This window comes from Mustela nivalis (assembly GCF_964662115.1).
Source record: "Mustela nivalis genome assembly, chromosome: 15".
Taxonomy (NCBI): domain Eukaryota; kingdom Metazoa; phylum Chordata; class Mammalia; order Carnivora; family Mustelidae; genus Mustela; species Mustela nivalis.
The window spans coordinates 75718096-75736335 of NC_139034.1; the positions used below are offsets into that span (position 1 = coordinate 75718096).

Here is an 18240-nt window from a genome sequence, read left to right on the forward strand (position 1 = left end):
TAAAAAACATATTTTTTAAAAATGTCAATACTATTTGGGGTCTAGTGTTTCTTAAAATCTTTTCTGAGGTAAATGTTAAGGCAGGAGATCTTCACTTCATTACTCATCCTGGTCTTGAACCAAGAAGGTTGGAAGAACCCAATTGTCTATGCGTGGCATGTGTCCGCTTGTTACCTTCAACCTTTCCCAAAGAAACTGAGGCTGAATTTAGGCAATGCATAAAATCCTTTGAAATTTTTGCATTTAAAATCACCACTTGCAAAAAATAAATATTCTGATTGAAACAAAGGAAATCTATAATCAATGATACTCTCTATGGTCCATTTTTTAATTATGAGTGTAAGAACACATTCCCGCTTTATCTCTTTTACACATACTAGATGTGCCTGTTCCTCAACCCATCGTTATTAGAAAACAGCCTGGAGTTAACGTGTCTGAAGCGATTATTTAATTTGACAAGGGCAGTGCCAATTTTTCCCTTAGAGAATTTACATTACAAAATGTTGAAGAAGGAACTTCTTGGCCGAGTTGTCTGGCTTACCAGTAATTTTTGTTATTTTTAGGGTGTTTATAAGTGAGGTAAAAGCTCACCTGAGCCCTTAGGACACTGTTAAATTTATATTTTCTCTCTGCCAGTATCTGTAAGGGAAGAGTAAAATGAGCATCTTAGTTCCTTACTTTATGCTTTTCAATGCAACTAAATTCCTTAATCTAACACACTTACGATGACAGGGTCTGGAGAAACTGAAACCATGAGAGTGGTTGGGTCATCCACCTTCCTTGAGGGGGCTAAATCAGGGGACATTGAGGATGTGTTAGAAAATGCACTTCAAAGTCTAGTTCAATAGGGAATACCAAAGTCTTTAGAACACAGGAGATGACTGCTTATCTCCAGGGGGGTGAATGCATTAGAAAACATCATTATTGATGTTCAAAACATCATGGAGTTCTTACTTGAAACTTCTAAATGGGCTGCCAAAGAGAGGCTTGCTGATTTTTTGTTTAGGTTTTCGTCATTCACATCTATTGCAAAATTGTTAGTCTTCTTGGAAGTCTATTAAAAAACAACAACAACAACAACAACAACAAAAACCAACCTAGTCCTTTCATTTACAAGATTGTTGGAAGACTGTCTGTTATGTCAGTAATGAGATGTCTCCAGGAAGAAAATACTGATTGTATGCACTGAAGAGTATCATTGCTGGTGCCGAGAAAAACCAGGCATTATGGATACAGAGTAAAATGAAACTCTACCAAGCACACACAGATCTTGTCCCTTCCATACGTGCCACATGCACATCTTGGTCCTGGGAATTGGGTGAGGATGGCTGGGAAAGGAGAGATAAGCAATATGATGATAGAAAGTAAAGATGTGTCTTCTAACACTTGTTTACTTGTCAGCCTTCTATCATGCTGTTCAGGGCTTTCTACAGATTTCTGGAAGGAGATACCACATCTCAGGAACAAAGGAGTGGGCTGAGCATAGTTCATGCTAGTAAAAGATGTCATTCAGTTTCATTGTTATTATGATTACCACAATTACAATTCAGAATCTGTGGTTGCCAAGAGGAAATTAGATAATATATAAAACATAGCAATAGATAGAATCCTCTCCAGAACTTCCAATTTAGACTCCTATTTCTGTGCCTTTGTTCATAACTTGAGAGAATTATGAAGATCATCTTTGGTCTACCTTTGAAAAAGCATTATTAAAAATAATCCATGTGATTTTTTAAAAAGCAGGAAAAATAAATTAGAGATACCAGGTATAGTTAAAAGTTATACACTGAGCTGAGCAGAGCAGACCACTAATGCAATTAGTAATTTATTCTCCATTCATGTTTTCCATCCATGATTTCTCAGGATACTTTCCAATATCCCAATTATATCACATGCCCTTTCATTTATTAAGGGAAACCTCATTTTATTCCTATCACAGATCAAAAATTCAGATCTGTAAGTTATTAGATAGTGAACTGATCTTCAAAAGATAGACCAAAAATACATTGTTGGAACTCATCCTCAATCCTATTTCAAACTTCTACTCACTTTGGGACTAGAATAAGGGTCAGGAACCTAGATGAAACTGAAATATGATGGTATGAAAGAGGTGTGTTTGGGGCCAAGCCTCTGGGCTTAAAATAAGGGCTACCATAAATGTTTCTTCTTTTGATCAGTGCTCCACTCTGGGCCATTCCACAGAACAGGAGAAAGAGGGGCATAAGAGGGGTGCTGGTTGGGTCCTTCAACAAACAGGCTATACTGTTAAACTAGGGTTGATGTGCTTGAGTTCAAGATTTAGGTGGATTTTAAATCTTAAATCTCATAGTCAAATGACTGGATTTATATAGATTATATCTAAAACAGTGTCACTGTCGCTCTAAAGCCATTTTGGGATGCCTCTACACTGGATGCTAGTTGACAAAGCCTAGATGTGTTAGAGTTAAGTGGATTACTCTGACTTCCTTTAATGGTGTGTGTGTATCTCTGTGTGTGTGTGTAAAAGAGAGAGAATGCCTGTGTCTCTATGGCCGTTTTTTTGGTTTTGCTTTATTTTGTTTATTTGTTTTTCTGGGACATGCTTCACATAGCAAAGCAAGAAAAGAAGAAAGGTAAAATTCGGCCAGCTCTCATATTGATTCAGTATAAGCAAAAAGAGATATTCTTTTCTTATTTTTATCTATTGCAAAGCAAAACTATAAGTATAACAAGGATAATTTTAAAAAGAGAAAGACATCTAGAACTCATTCACTTTTAAGATGGAACAAGAAGGGTACTAGGACAAGAATGCAAAAGTATATCTTGTCATCATTGTTCCAAAAGAAATTTTTGGGTGAGTCTGAAAAGTGCTCTAGTGTGAGTGCTGGTGGTTTAGAGATGCTATTGGCAACTTTTGCAAAAGGAACTTTTGAGAAGAAGCTGCCTGGCTGTGGTCATGCTGTCACCAGAAGTGTTCAGTAGAGTCTCTCAGAATCGTACATGGCAGTAGACGTGGAAGAAGTGGAGAGAGAAGGGAGGAGGTGTGTCTTTTCCAGAATTCTGTTTTAACAAGGGTGAATTCAGTATTCAAAGTTACCATCCAGACAATTGTGAAGAAGGAGGAACGCACCATGACCAGTATTTGAACTCAGGCTTTAATAAAACAATTAAGAGAGTGGCCATAAAGAAACACATCCAAACTGAAGCAACATCTGAATTTGCAGTTGCATGTAACTGTCACCCACAACAAGATTAAGAACATTCCTGGCATTCTAGAATGTTCAGTTATACACTTCCCCCTAGAGGTAGCAATGATTTTTTACTTCTGTCACCATTGATGAATCATGCCTTATTACTGATATTTATAAAAATGAAATAACACTGTGGGAACTTTTTGTGTGTCTCTGGCTCCTCAACATGATGTCTTATGAGATTTATTCACATTATTTCATGTATTGTTAACTTGTTTAATTTTTAATTCTGTCTACTATTCTATTTTATGTCACAATTTCTTTATGTGTTCTTCTGCTGATAAACATTTGGGTTGTTTCCAGTTTCTGGCTATTATGAACAAGAATTTTCTGAATATTCCTGCACATGTCTTTTGATGGATGTATGCATTTGTTTCTCTTAGGACTATGCCTAGGAGTGTGACTGCTGGGTCATACAATAATAATAGCAAACAGTTTTTCAAATTTGTTTGCCACCAGTTTGGTTTCCTCAAGGAAGATATGAATGTTCCAGTTTCTCCACATTCTTCCCAACAAGTGATATTATCAGTCTTCTGGATTTAGCTATGCTAAAAGGAATGTTTAATTTTCATTTCACTAATGATTAATTATATTGGTTTTTGCTAATTTGTTATGTGGATATTCTCTTTTGTATAGTGCCTGAATGTTGTATATTTGTACAATTTACAAATATACAACAGGGCATCGGGGTGACTCAGTCGGTTGAGCATCCAACTCTTGATTTAGGATCAGGTCATAATCTCAGGGTTGTGAGATCGAGCCCTCATTGGGCTCCATTCTGGGTGTGGAACCTCCTCAGAATTCTCTCTCTGTGGTGCCTGGGTGGCTCAGTGGGTTAAAGCCTCTGCCTTCGGCTCAGGTCACAATCCCAGGGTCCTGGGATCGAGTCCCACATCAGGGTCTCTACTCAGTAGGGAGCCTGCTTCCCTTCCTCTCTCTCTGCCTACTTGTGATCTTTGTCTGTCAAATAAATATATAAAGTATTTTTTTTAAAAAAAGAATTCTCTCTCTGTACCCCTCTCCCTTCTGAAAAAAATGTAGAATTATCTTTCTTTTACTAGTTTGTAGGAGTTTCTGAGATATACTAATCTAAGCTTTTTGTTGGATATTTGTATTAGAAATATCTTCTCTTCCTCTTGGATTTTTCATTCTCTTCCTGGTATATTTTGATAAATTAGTTCTTAAATTTGATGTACATTGCTTTTGTGTACTAATTAAGGAATTATTTTCTACCCTAAGGTGTGAAGATACTCTGTTTTCTTTAGGAAAAAAAATTTTTTTTTCACATTTTGTTTCTTGGGCCATTTCATGTTAGTTTTTGAATATGGTGTGAAATAATGAGGCAAGGGTCATTTTTGTCCCTCATATAGATACCTAATTTCTCTAAAGCCACTTCATGAAAATAATTTTTTCCTACTGATTTTTAGTGGCATCTTTGTCATAAACCAAATGACTGTATGTGTGTGCATCTATTTCTGGACACATAGTCTTCTGCAAATTTCTTTTCTACTTAGTATATCATGGTTATATTTTTATGATAATAAATATTCAACATAATGTCCTTTCAATGAATAGACAGGATTTAATTTATAGATGCACTAAAATTTACTTAATCCCTATAGCTTATGAATTCACTTATTAAATTTATTTTCTCTCTTACATATACAGAATTATTATGAATCTTTATTCCATACAAAAGCTGTAAGAACATCAAGACAATTAAATTTTTAATGAAAACAAGTTCTATTATATACTGTGAAGTGCGTTAACATCACATCAAAAGAACTGAATTCCAGTGAAAATTCTGCCATTTTATTAAGTCTCAGCTATAATTTTGGCACAATAATACCTACTTTTCAGAATTACAACAAGGATATAGCACATTAATGGACATGGGAATGCTTTGTAAATTACAAATTATTATAAAAACATCTTTTGTTATTGATAAATAATAAAAGCTTGACAAGCATTATATCATTTTATCTTATTTGACAAACATAAAGTCATTTGAGCTTGTTCATGAGAAAATGGACCTTACCTGGGACAAGATTCTAATTTAGAAGAGACCTCCAATCTTTAGTAACTTTATAGTAATCTTTTAAACATTAAGTACCTGTCTTATCTCCAAAATTGGCACCATCCTAAATCTGTAACTGTTGGGTTAATCAAATAAATGATTTCAAAATTTCAAGAAGTACTTCCTCTGTGTTCCTTGTCATCACCTGATGAGACATGGCAGGCAGACTTGCTCACCTAGATTGCAAAAATCAATGAAGGTGTCTCAGGCATAAATTCAAAGACCTGGGAAAATGATGAGAATAAAACAGCCCATAAATTTACTATGGTTGGAGTCAGATAATTATGCATTGCTTGGACACTAGCAATTTCAGCAATGACATTGCAGAAGGATGGTCCTCTTAGACATTTTAGAATGGCCTGCAGGAGACATGATGACCTTGACATCTTCAGCCTTCCCAAAGTAGACAGCAACAAAGATGTGTCTGCCTTTGCTCAGTCCAAGGTGTTGGTGCTCACACTTAGCTCCTTGCATAGTTCCCAGACCTACATTCCTGAGCTCCAGGGAAATATGGATTTATTCAGAGCCACTAGTTCTAGTCCTGTGACATTTTAGTCAACATAGTGTCCTGTTTGTTGCATGTTAGCCAGTGGAAATAATAATCTAAATGACATGGAAACAGTGCATTTCCTGAAATCAAAAGACTGGAATTGGATGCAATTGTATTCATAGTGAATGCAATCTATCATTACCAATGTTTTGAAAACACAGACTTTGGAAAAAGAGTACATTTTATTGGTGAGCAAGGAGAAGATGAAATATCCACATGAAGTTGCTGGAAAGAAGCAATGAGTCATTACTCATAGGTGCAGTGTCCAACAGAGTCATGAAATTGTTGAGGGTAAAATGTCACATACCTGCTTTGTTGGTATATCAGTCACTGACCTGGTTCACAGTTTTTTGAACAGTAATAAGAAAAAAGTGCACTCTCCTTTAGTTTCAGTGAAGGACTATTATGATATGAATAGTGAAACTTTAAGTTTTCCTTGTATCCTTAGAACTAATAGGGTATCTGGAATCATTAAAACCACAGTGAAAGAAGATAAAGTGACTGAGAAACTAAAAATCATTTAACTGTGCTCTCCCAGAGAAGCTAAACATTTAATTCCAAATTGCAGAGATAACCTAAAAGAAAAGCTATCCAAAATTTCCAAAGAATAGGTTGTTAAAACTTCTTTATCTCATTACCTATTCTCATAATTGTTTGGTTAAGGTGGAGGATGTCTTCATTAGCTTTGTAATTTAAATCCTTAGAGTGTTAATTAAGGAGGGAAAAAGTCACAGCTTCTTTGGTGTTTTGTGGTTACTATGTACTGTCTAGAAAAAACAGAACTTAGATGCAGACACAAAGAGCTTGAAAGTAAAAGGGCTGGAAAAAGATATACCATGAGACAAGTAAACATAATGGATTTGGAGTAATTATATTAATATCAAACAAAGTAAACCTCAATATGATAAGTATCATTAGAAACAAAGGAAGACATTTCATAATGTTAAAAGGGTCAGTGTATTAGAAATATACAATCATTATAAATGTGTATACACCTAATAACAGAGACCTCCAATACTTAAAGCAAAAAAAATAACAGATTTGAGAGGAGAAATACACAATTAAAAAATTGTTAGAGATTTCAGTACTCCACTCAATAATCAATATAACATAACAGAAAATCAACAAAGGTATAAAAGACTGAATGACATTATCAACCAATGTTACTTAACTGATACTGTAGCACATTTCACTCAAGAACTATAGAACACACATTTTTGGAATGGAATATTCTATAGCATAGACTATATGCTGGGCCGTGCAGTAATTCTCAGTATGATTTTTAAAAATTGAAATAATGCAAAGCGTATTTTCTGACCACAACAAAATTAAATTTGATATCCATGACAGAAGTGTGCCAAATATTTGGGTACTAATATACTTCTGAATAACCCACGGGTCAAAGAAGAAACCAAAAGGGGAATAAAAAATTATTTTGAGTTGAATGAAAACCAAAACAAAGTAGGTAGAAATTGTGGAATGCAACTAAGGCAATGCTTAGAAGGAAATTTATAATTCTAGATGCTTATACCACCAAAGAAGAAAGTTTTCAATCCCAACAATCTAAGCTTCCATCTTAAAAAAAATAAAAAAAATAGAAAAAGAAAAGTAAACTAATGTAGAATAAGCAGAAGGAAGGAAATAATAAAGAGTAAATTAGAAAATTATATTTATAAATTACCAAAATTTACTCAAGAAGAAATAGAAAGTTGGAAAAGATGAGAACAAGCAAAGAAATTTAATTAGTAATTTAAAATCTTCCCACAAAGTCCTGCCTCTCCTGTCCTCAATAGTGCATTCTATCAATGCCTAAAGTGAAAAGAATTTTTACAGACTCATAAAATAGATGAAAAGAAACATTTTTCATCTCATTTTTTTTTTCAGGCCAGAATTACCCTGATACCAAAGTCAGACAAAAATATCACAAGAAAAGAAAACTATAGATGGATATCCCTCAAAAATATAGATGCAAAACTCCTTAACAAAATACTAGCAAAACAAATTTGTGGTATATCAAAAGGATGCTATGCCATGAGCATGTGAGATTTGCTTTAGGAGGGCAACTAACTGAATAACTATATTAATGGGATAAAGAACCCATTAATTAATGGGATAAAGATAAAGAACAGAAACCACAATGGCCATCTCAAAAGACACAGAAGACACATTTGTTACGTATATTTCTGGCCAGAGATCTACAACGGTACCTCTACTTTGGAAAACATTTTGAGAGTTTCCTAAAAAGTTGACTATATCCTTACCACACAGCCTGGTAGTTCAAAGTTCCATGTCTAGGAATCTACACAAGAGAGGAAAAAAAAACACGTGCACACAAAGAATTGCATATGAATGTAAACAGCACTACCATTCATAATAGTCCCCAACTGGAAACAATCCAAATGTCGATGAATTTCAAAATGTGGTTTATCCGTACAATTAAATGCTATTCAGCAATAAAAAGGGAAGAAAACACTAATACATACTACAGCATGGATGAACCACAAAAACATTACCCTAAGTAGAAAAAGCCACACACAAAATCACAAATCTCTATGTTATTCGATTCCATTTATAGGAGATGTTCAGAAAAGGCAAATTTACTGAGACAGAGAGCAGATCAGTGGTTGCCTCGGTTTGGAGGTTGAAGCAGGGTTGAGTGCAAACAGACTCAGGGGAACTTTTTGGAATGCTGGAAATAGTTGAAAACTGACTTGTGATGGTTGCCACTCTGGAAATTTATAAAAATCATTTAATTCTACACCTGCAGTGGGTGGATATTATGGTATGTGAATTACACCTTTAAAAAGGTGGTATAAAAAAGCCCGTATTTTCATCCGTAGAAGAAATGGATATACACAACATTATGTTTGGGTGTGTTTAAGAAGTGAAATAATTTAAACAAGTGTTTGACAGAGTAACAGTGAGTCCATGTTTGTCATCATCTTCCTCTTCCTCTTCCTCATCCTCCTCATCGTTATACTGAAATTAAACATCTGTCTTCAAGACTGTAGTTGCTGAAAATAGCAACAGAAAATACTACCCAAGCCAGTAGAGATTGGTATCATTTAAAATTCATGGTCTCTAACTTTGGCTGAATGCTTTGATGCCTCATGGTAGTTCTACGGCTCTCACTCAGAATTTTCTGTTCTTTTCACAAAGCTCTTCAAAACCCCATCTCCCTTCTCTCATGTACACGTGAATGCCACTTCCTACTTCATGGAGAATAGCATGTCTATGAAGGGATCCTTTGAAACGATTTCTGCGTCTACAATGATCTTTCTGTGTTCTTTCTCTTAGTGTCAAAATTGCCCCTCCTCTTTTTCTTGGGCAATTCTTCTGCCAGGTGAAGTCCTTTGACTTCCTCAGAATCCTTATCAGTATTCCCCCATTAATAAACAAAATCAGATATATTTGCCAATCCAAAGCTCTTTTTCATTTTTTTTTTAAATCCATTCATACCTTCACTGATGTACCCAGTACAATACAATATTCATTGATGTATCCAACAAATTTTTACTGAATGTCTACATTGTGCCAAATACTTTCCCAAGGAGACGTGATGGTTAGCAAGAGAGAAATGGCCCTTGCTCTCAGGGAGCTTATACACATTAGTAGAGAAACAGTAGTTAAAAGTAGTAAGAAGAGGGGCGCCTGGGTGGCTCAGTCAGTTAAGTGTCTGCCTTTGGCTCAGATCATGATCCCAGGGTCCTGGGATCGAGCCCTATGTCAGTCTCCCTGCTCCATGGGGAGTCTTCTTCTCCCTGTCCCTTTGCTTCTCCCCCTTCTTGTGCTCTCTCTGTCTCTGTCAAATAAATAAATAACGTCTTTAAATGAAGTAAAAATAGTTGGAAGACTAATTAACTAACTTTAATTATTAATAAGTACAACAAAGGAAAAATATGGGAATACTAAGAGAACATATAGGGGAAACTCCAGGGATAGATCCCTGAGAGTTATATTTAAAATGGATTGTGAAGTATGAGTAGGATTTAACAAGCAGTTGGAGATGTAGGACAGGGAGATAGGGAAAGGAATTCCCAGCAGAGGGACCAACAGGTACAAGTGTCCTAAAGCCAAATACAGGAGAATTGCTTAGGTTTGGGACTAGACAGGCATCATTTGAGTCCCAACTCTGCCACTGACTTCTTGTCATGATATGGTCATAAGCAGTGTGTGACAGAGCCCATCTGAAGATCTAACGACACAGTACAGTCTTACTATCCTGCACAAATAAATTCGTACTTTCCATACATTCTCTCGCTTAGTCCCCACAGTAACTCTAGGTGTTATTACCTCCACTTTGAAACGTGGGGTCAGAGATTCACAGGACTTGATTCGCTCAAGGACACTGACTAGTTAAGTGTTCAAAAAGGCTTTACTAAGTCTTTTGGAATAAGTTATGTTATTGTGATTTTGCATACAGCAAGACCTCGATATGATTTCCTTTTTACCTATTTCTTTCTTTTGCCCTTTTCTTTGTCCATCATAGAACCACCATGAATTCACTGAAATACATCTTTTCTCTACAACATTTTTGTTAGATTAAGATTTCACTACTCTTAAACAGGGATATGGTTAATTTTTAAGTGGCTGAAGGTGTTTTCATTTTCTCTTCACAATCACTGCTATTTAATATCACAGTTAGAAGGTCATAGCAACATTTTTGAGCTTCAGCTTCCTTATTTCTATAACACAAGGGTTTGATCTAGAGAGTAAGTATGGCCATTGCCATCTCGAATAGGCTGTGAATGTATCTTTCTGAATTTGCGTGTAACTCAACTTTCAAAATTTTACTTCTTTATTTTAAATAGTAGTTATATTTTATGCCTTCATAAGAATAAGTAGATGAAAGTCATTCATATAACTATTTCATCTTGTTTCAAGATATAGAATTTGCAGATGGGATGGTGCATCTAGTTAGGTGACTTTTTATATAGAAAAATTTACGAGCCAAAACATTCCAAGTTTACACTGTAAGACATTTAAAGTGTCTTAAAGGATTATATCAATACATTTTAATTATAAAATGTCATCAATGATGAATTACACCAGTACATTTGCCAATTTTTTGTTATGTAGGATGTCATTTAATCATGGAATCAAAAATGTCTTTCTCATGCTAAGATAGATGGTCTTCTAAGCCAAGATAAACACCACATTTTCACTTGTATTTGTTTTATTTAGGATACTCACAAGATAGTATGGCTACGGATTGTGCATAGAGTAATTTATATTTTGCTAATGCCAAAGTCTATAAACGGTATTGAATATGAAGTAAAAGTACATTTGTAAGGCCGTATTTAAACACAGAAATAGATAACGGAAAGTAGTCACTTCAGGTAGATTTTTCTATTCTCTTAATATCTAACTTTAACTTGTAACAAAATCTTCTGAAAGGGTCAGTATCCAATTAAACTCTTGTTCTAAATATTGAATGCAGAAGCAGTTGCTTCTTTACAGAAAATATGCCTTCTGGAAACTTCTAAAATGCATGTCATCTTTTGAGTATAAAAAAAGCACATTTGTTATCCTAGTTCAGAGATAATTGCTTGCCATTAGGTTGGTTGGGACGTAAATTTTACTCGTTTCTGTCAGCTAGTGTGTCAACTTCCTAAGCTCCATCTCCATCTGCCCCTCCAGTGACAAGCTGAATATCATTCTGCCTTCCGCCAAAATGATAATGACTCGTAAATGTAAATTTCATTGAAATCACACGTGTGGAAACATTTATTAACTTTTCTTTCTTCTTCTTTTTTTTTTAAAGAATAGAGAAATCAGATGAGTTGATTGTGGTTCAGCAACATTATTTAAAAAATCCCTTCCAAACCAATTTGCTTTCCTGTTACAATGGTGTAAACATATTATTTATTTCCTCCTTACTTACTGCTTTCCTCTGGTTTGGGGGAGAGAGGTAGGGAGACCAGCCACCTGCATATGCCCTTATGCCAGGATTCTTATTTCAAAGTCCCAAAACCACAATTTAACACCACGGACTGTGACTCTAAGGAAATGCCTTTAATAAAAATGGCTGTAATTTGCAACATACCAACTGCTTTTGGTTTTTTCCCTAATGTTCACCCTATTTGGCATGCTCTGTTTTAAGCTATTGGCTCTTATTAACCCCTTTTAATCCTTACAAGAATGCTTTAAGAGAGATGCCATTATGATGTCCATTTTGCAGATGAGAAAATCAAGGCACAGAGAGGCCTCTCCCACACACTCATGCATAGCTGGTGAGAGGTGAAACCTGGATTTGAACCCAGGCAGTTGGTCGGGTGGAACCTACCCTCTTATCCATGACCTGTTGTGTTCATGTTTGTTTGCCTTTTAGCATACTATCTTAATAAAAAAAAAAAAAAAAAAAAAAAAAAAAGCCAACAACCAAACAAACAAAAAAACACAACCTTAATCACACAGAGTGAGAAAACTGATGATTAAAAAGTTTAGACAACGTCCTTGAGTGTACACTGCTAATGAATTAAGTGGCAAAGCCTGCCTAGCTGGTACTAAGGCGCATGCTCAGAATGCGTTCCCACGGGGCGCCTGGGTGGCTCAGTGGGTTAAGCCGCTCCTTCGGCTCAGGTCATGATCTCATGGAATCGAGTCCCATATCGGGCTCTCTGTTCAGCAGGGGGCCTGCTTCTCTTCCTCTCTCTCTGCCTGCCTCTCTGCCTACTTGTGATTTCTCTCTGTCAAATAAATAAATAAAATCTTAAAAAAAAAAAAAAAAAAAAAAAGAATGCGTTCCGACATCCTAAGAAGCTCCATCCACTGGCCCATTCCCTGCAGGGCATTGTGCTGCTGAAGCGGACAGGGTAGGAAAACCTTTCAGTGTTACTGTGCCTGCATTCTATCCTATGCCTGCATTCTATCCTATGCCTGGAAGAATTCTGTCAGAGCGTTGCTGACGCGGCCGGTGCACGCTCGGTGCTGTGGCCCGCCAGTTCTGGAGAAAAGGGAAGACAGACAAGGGAGATGAGCCCACAAGTATAACTCGCCCCTGCTTCCCTACGCCTTTCTTTTTTTTTCTTCCGGTATTAGGTACATTTGGTATTATGTACATTCAACCTGTTCATCCAGGCTTTAAAAAAAAAAAAAGAAAGAAAGAAAGAAAGGGGGGGAAAAAAGACAATGTAGTTTCCTTATAAAGATATGAGATTCTGGCATATTAGTCTTACATTCACCCTTGAGGATAAGAATTCTTGCTGATAAGAAGTGAGCTATAAAATATGGATACCATGTCTCAAGTATTTAAGGATAAAGCGATAAACATGCAGATGGGGCTATTAATGAACATTAATTGCTTTAAATTAGGTTTTATTGTGCAGTGGGTAAATTGGAAAGTACACATTTGCATTGGTAATAGAAAATTAATTTAAATGCTTCAGGAAGCAAAATATCACCTGACATGCTAAAACCTGTTATTTGTGGTAGACTTGAAAGAAAACTGGAAGGGCACTTGTATTAAAGTAAAATAAAATAAAATAAAATAAAATAAAACAAAATAAAACTATATTAAACAATGCTGGAGGCATGCACATATGTCAGTACCTCCTTAGGTATAAACCCTAGCCAGCTACTGAGTTTGCTTGGGCCAAGATGGCAGCTGATTTAATGTTACATGTTTACTGTGCCATGTCGCAGTACAGTACGTGGTGTGATATAATGGTTCACTGTAAATCTAGGAGTTACATGGGCTCTCAGGCAGTCATTGGATCCTTCCTCCCCCGTCCAGGGAGGACATGTCTTGAAACCTTCCAGAACACATTGTTACCGATCCACATCTTATAAAGTACTCAGAGGGACAAATGTGGCTCCCCTTCCTCAGTGGCCTGTTGCTAGCCAGGACCCATCTGGGTAAGGAAGTCCTCCTTCATGCACCTTGTGGTCTCTCCAGTAACGGTTTAAACCTTTGTTTTCTTATTTTATTTCTGAAGAGCTGGATATAAGATTTGGTGGCTCTTCAGCTTTCCTATGCTTGATATACTTTCCTTCTCTTTACCACTTAAAATTTTTTTTAATTTTTTTTTCAGCATAACAGTATTCATTATTTTTGCACCACACCCAGTGCTCCATGCAATCCATGCCCTCTCTAATACCCACCACCTGGTACCCCGACCTCCTACCCCCCGCCCCTTCAAACCCCTCAGATTGTTTTTCAGAGTCCACAGTCTCTCATGGTTCACCTCCCCTTCCAATTTCCCCCAACTCCCTTCTCCTCTCTAACTCCTCATGTCCTCCATGCTATTTGTTATGCTCCACAAATAAGTGAAACCAAATGATAATTGACTCTTTCTGCTTGACTTATTTCACTCAGCATAATCTCTTCCAGTCCCGTCCATGTTGCTACAAAAGTTGGGTATTCATCCTTTCTGATGGAGGCATAATACTCCATAGTGTATATGGACCACATCTTCCTTATCCATTTGTCCGTTGAAGGGCATCTTGGTTCTTTCCACAGTTTGGCGACCGTGGCCTTTGCTGCTTTAAACATTGGGGTACAGATGGCCCTTCTTTTCACGACATCTGTATCTTTGGGGTAAATACCCAGTAGTGCAATTGCAGGGTCATAGGGAAGATCTATTTTTAATTTCTTGAGGAATCTCCACACTGTTCTCCAATTTTTTAAAAAAATATTTGTATCATTGTTTTGCCCTGGATCCTGCTCTAAAAGGAATGGTATTTAAAAATGTTAAAATTTCTCTAGCAACCTTTCATCCTAAGGCAAAAGGAGCAGGAAATTGTCATCAGCGTTGTTATACTGACTTAGCCAATGGTGCTGTTGTTCCTTAAGGCAGGGAAGAGTGAGAGAGACAGGGATGGGTCTGGGAGACAGAGCAGGGAACTGAGGATTAAGTAAGCAGAGAATACACTGGTGTGGGTTGTGGAGACAAAATGAGGCTGGAGATTTCCATGTGAGAGCCTTCCGTTCATAGATTATTTTCAAAGCAGTAGGATTGAATGAGCTAACTGAAAGAGTAGATGTAGAAAGTGAAGTGACGTGTAAAAAGAACTGAGCCTCGAGCCTCAGGGCATTTTGGCATTTTGAGGTCTGAAACGAGAGGGAAGAACCTGCAAAGAAGATGCAGAACAAGTGAGGCCAGAGACGAATGGAAAAATTAGGAGAATGCGGTGTCCTGGAAACCAAAGGAAGAAATGCTTTAAGAGAATAGGAGTAGCCAGCTGTGTTCGATGCCACCGGGAGGTCAAATGAGAGAAGGTCCTTGTTGACCTTGGCAAAGTCATTTTTAGTGGTGTCATAGGGACAAAGTCTGTTTGAGGTAGATTCAAGAGACAATGGCAGATGAAAAGCAGAGCTAGGTGAATACAAATACCATTTTCAGGGAGTTTAATAGAAAGGGGGTTAGAGAGCAGGATGGCAGCAGAGGGGAACGTGAGATCCAGAGTAAATGTTTTTCAAGTCGGAGATCTACCAGCAAGAATGAATACGAATGGGAACGTTTCAGTAGAAAAGAGAAATGATGATGGCAGAGAGAAAGGAAATGCCAGGGAGGGGATGGTATCCAGTGCACACGAGTGGAATATTTTGACCTTAGATCTATCCAGGATAGTTCATCTATGCTTCTCCGATGGCAGCTAAATATATGAATTAAGACGGAAGAGGTTTAGAGAGTGGGCTCATTGAATAATGTATTGAACTCTTCTTTATGGATACTTGACTCAGATTTGTTTCAGGTAATCAGATATTTTCTTAGTTCTTTGAATAATCCATTGGTCCTTGGGAGAGAACGCGTTGTGCCCAATGAATAGATAATAAACAGTTAACAGAAAAAGAATGGGTTGTGGTGCTTGTGCAGCCAAAGAGCTTATCAGTGTTTTTTGCCAAGCATAGCTATCCTCCTTGGGGACCGCCACACGAATGCTCCATATTGTCCTATACATGGGATCAGACCCTCCCAGTGCAAACAGGAACCATCAATGACCTTTAACAGGGATTTCCTGAACACTTAGAGAAAATGAAGGCACTTTTAAACTATACATAAAACAAAATATAGCACAAGAAAGGAAACGTAATTCCTTTCTGGATTGTCTGTGAACAATACTAGTGACAATAAAGTAAATATTGACTATTTAACCATTTGGCAGGATGGGAAGTGTGTGTAAACTGTACAAGAGGGTAAAAGATTTACGTTCTGCACTATGGAGCCAACACATAATATTTACAATGAAAAACTAAGCAGAAGTAGAAACATGGTATTCAGAAATGTTGGTATAAATGATAAGGAAAAATACTCGAAGGCAGCTACTGTGGAAGAAGAAATATTATAGATGGGGCTGGTGGGGTGGGGAGCACTGATTTCACTGTAAGTTTTGTAATACTCTAACAGTTTAAACTATTATTTGTTTTTATTTTTACTTTACTAAGGATTTTATTTATTTTATTTGAGAGCGAGAGAATTTGTGAGTCAGGGAAGACTGAGAAGCAGATTCCCCACTGAGCAAGGAGCTGGACACAGGGGTCATTTCCAGGACCTAAGATCATGACCTGAGCTTAAGGCAGCCCCTTTACTGGCTGAACCACCCAGACGCCCCTATTATTTTGTTTTTCGATGTTACTTCAATAAAAATATTTTAAAACTGAAAAAATTATAACTTAACGTTAAGGGTTGAATTGTGCCTGTCCTCAAACGTTGAGCTTCTGAACCCCATTATGTTCCCAAATTTATGTGTTGAAGTTCTGAACCACATTATTTCAGAATATGATGCTCTTTGGAGACAGGTTCTTTAAAGAGTGATTAAATTAAAATGAGGCCATGAGGGTGGAGCCCAATCCGAGAAAACTAGGGTATCCTTAGAAGACGAAATTTGGACACAGACAGAGGGAAGGCCATGTGAAGACACAGGGAGAAGACACCATCTACAAGCCAAGGAGGGAGGTCTCAGAAGAAACCAACTCTGCCAGGGTCTTTGACTCAGATTTCCAGCTTCCAGATCTGTGACAGAAGGATTGTCAGTTGTTTAAGCCTCCCAGTTAGTGGTACTTTGTTATTGTGGTCCTAGGAAGCTCACCTGATTGGGAACTCCTGTATGGCAGTTGTTGTATGAAGGACATGAATCCAGGACCTATCATTGTGATTAAGTATTGATTCAGTTGAGGCCTGTTGCCACTGTCATTCCTCTGGGGAACAGGGTAACTTCAGGTGTGGGAAACAAGCAGTCTTGAAATACCCAAGGCCAGAATCTTCACGTCATCTCTGCTTTATCTTCACGTTACTTTCTCTGGGTGTGTTCATCTTCCCTCTGGCTCTCTTTGATAAGGGCACTTACGGTTGCTTTTAGGGCCCACTGGGATAATCCAGAATAATCTCCCCATCCCAAGAGCCTTAACGTCATCACATTGACAAGAGCCCTTTTTCCAAATTTACTGTTGCCCAAATTAGGAGGCAATAACTTTGGGTAGCCATTGTTCAGTCATCTAGAGGAGGTAGCTAGTATTTTATTGCTCAAAAATAATAGAATCTTTCCTTCTGAAATTTCAATATGATGTGTTTTGGTCTTAGTTTCTGTCAGTCATTTGCTTTGTAGGCACTTTATGGGCAATTTCATCTATAAACTTATGTCCTTTATTTCAGGGATATTTTCTTATTGATTCTTTGAACTTCCTTCTCCTATGTCTTCTCGATCTTTACCAAGCGTTCCTGACTGTTAGTTGTACAACCTCCTAGTTCTTCCAGGTGAATTCTCTGGCCTCTTAGGTTTTTTCTTGTGTTTTCTGGTCCTTGAACTTTTTGCTCCAGTTCCTGGGACCTTCCAACTTAGATCATCCAAATGCCCTATCAATATTTTACATTTTTGATATTAAAATTTTAATATCTAAGAATAATGCTCCTGACTTTCATAACATCCAATTCTTGTTTTATATCCAGAATATTTTGTAAGCTCTGAGGATTTATTAACGAGCTATTTTTGTTGTTTTTTTAAATTTTCCATATTGTCTTTTTTTCTTCCCAGGGGCTTTAAAAAATCAGTTTGCTTGTTTTTACCTTTCTCACTTATGTGGGAAGATTTCTTCAATGTCTGGATGTTTGCTCAAATTTCGTGGTGAGGTAATGAACACCTATAAGTTGATTACAGTGAGTCCGCTATTTTGGTGGGTGACTTCCGACCTTCAAGTCGGAAAACAAAACCCTTTTTTTCCCTTTAGGTGGTCTTTGCTCTTAAATGATACCCTCTAAATTTGGGGGGGGGGCAGTGAGCTAAGCTTCCAGTATTGTGGGAACTCAGTGAGGAAAGGAGCCACATTTTCACCATATATGAGCAAACTTTCACTTAGTCTTCCACGGCCCTCAGTTGGACATGTTGTTCCTGAGTTCACGTGATCTCATTTCCTCTCAGCAGAGGGTCAACATTCCTTCTTTAAG

The 18240-nt window shown here is 37.1% G+C and overlaps 1 protein-coding gene across 1 annotated transcript in view; it reads left to right on the plus strand.

Moving 5' to 3' along the window:
- HS6ST3 (heparan sulfate 6-O-sulfotransferase 3) overlaps positions 1-18240 on the plus strand; it is a 610422-nt gene that overhangs the window by 437562 nt on the left and 154620 nt on the right. The gene's annotated exons all lie outside the window — the stretch shown is intronic.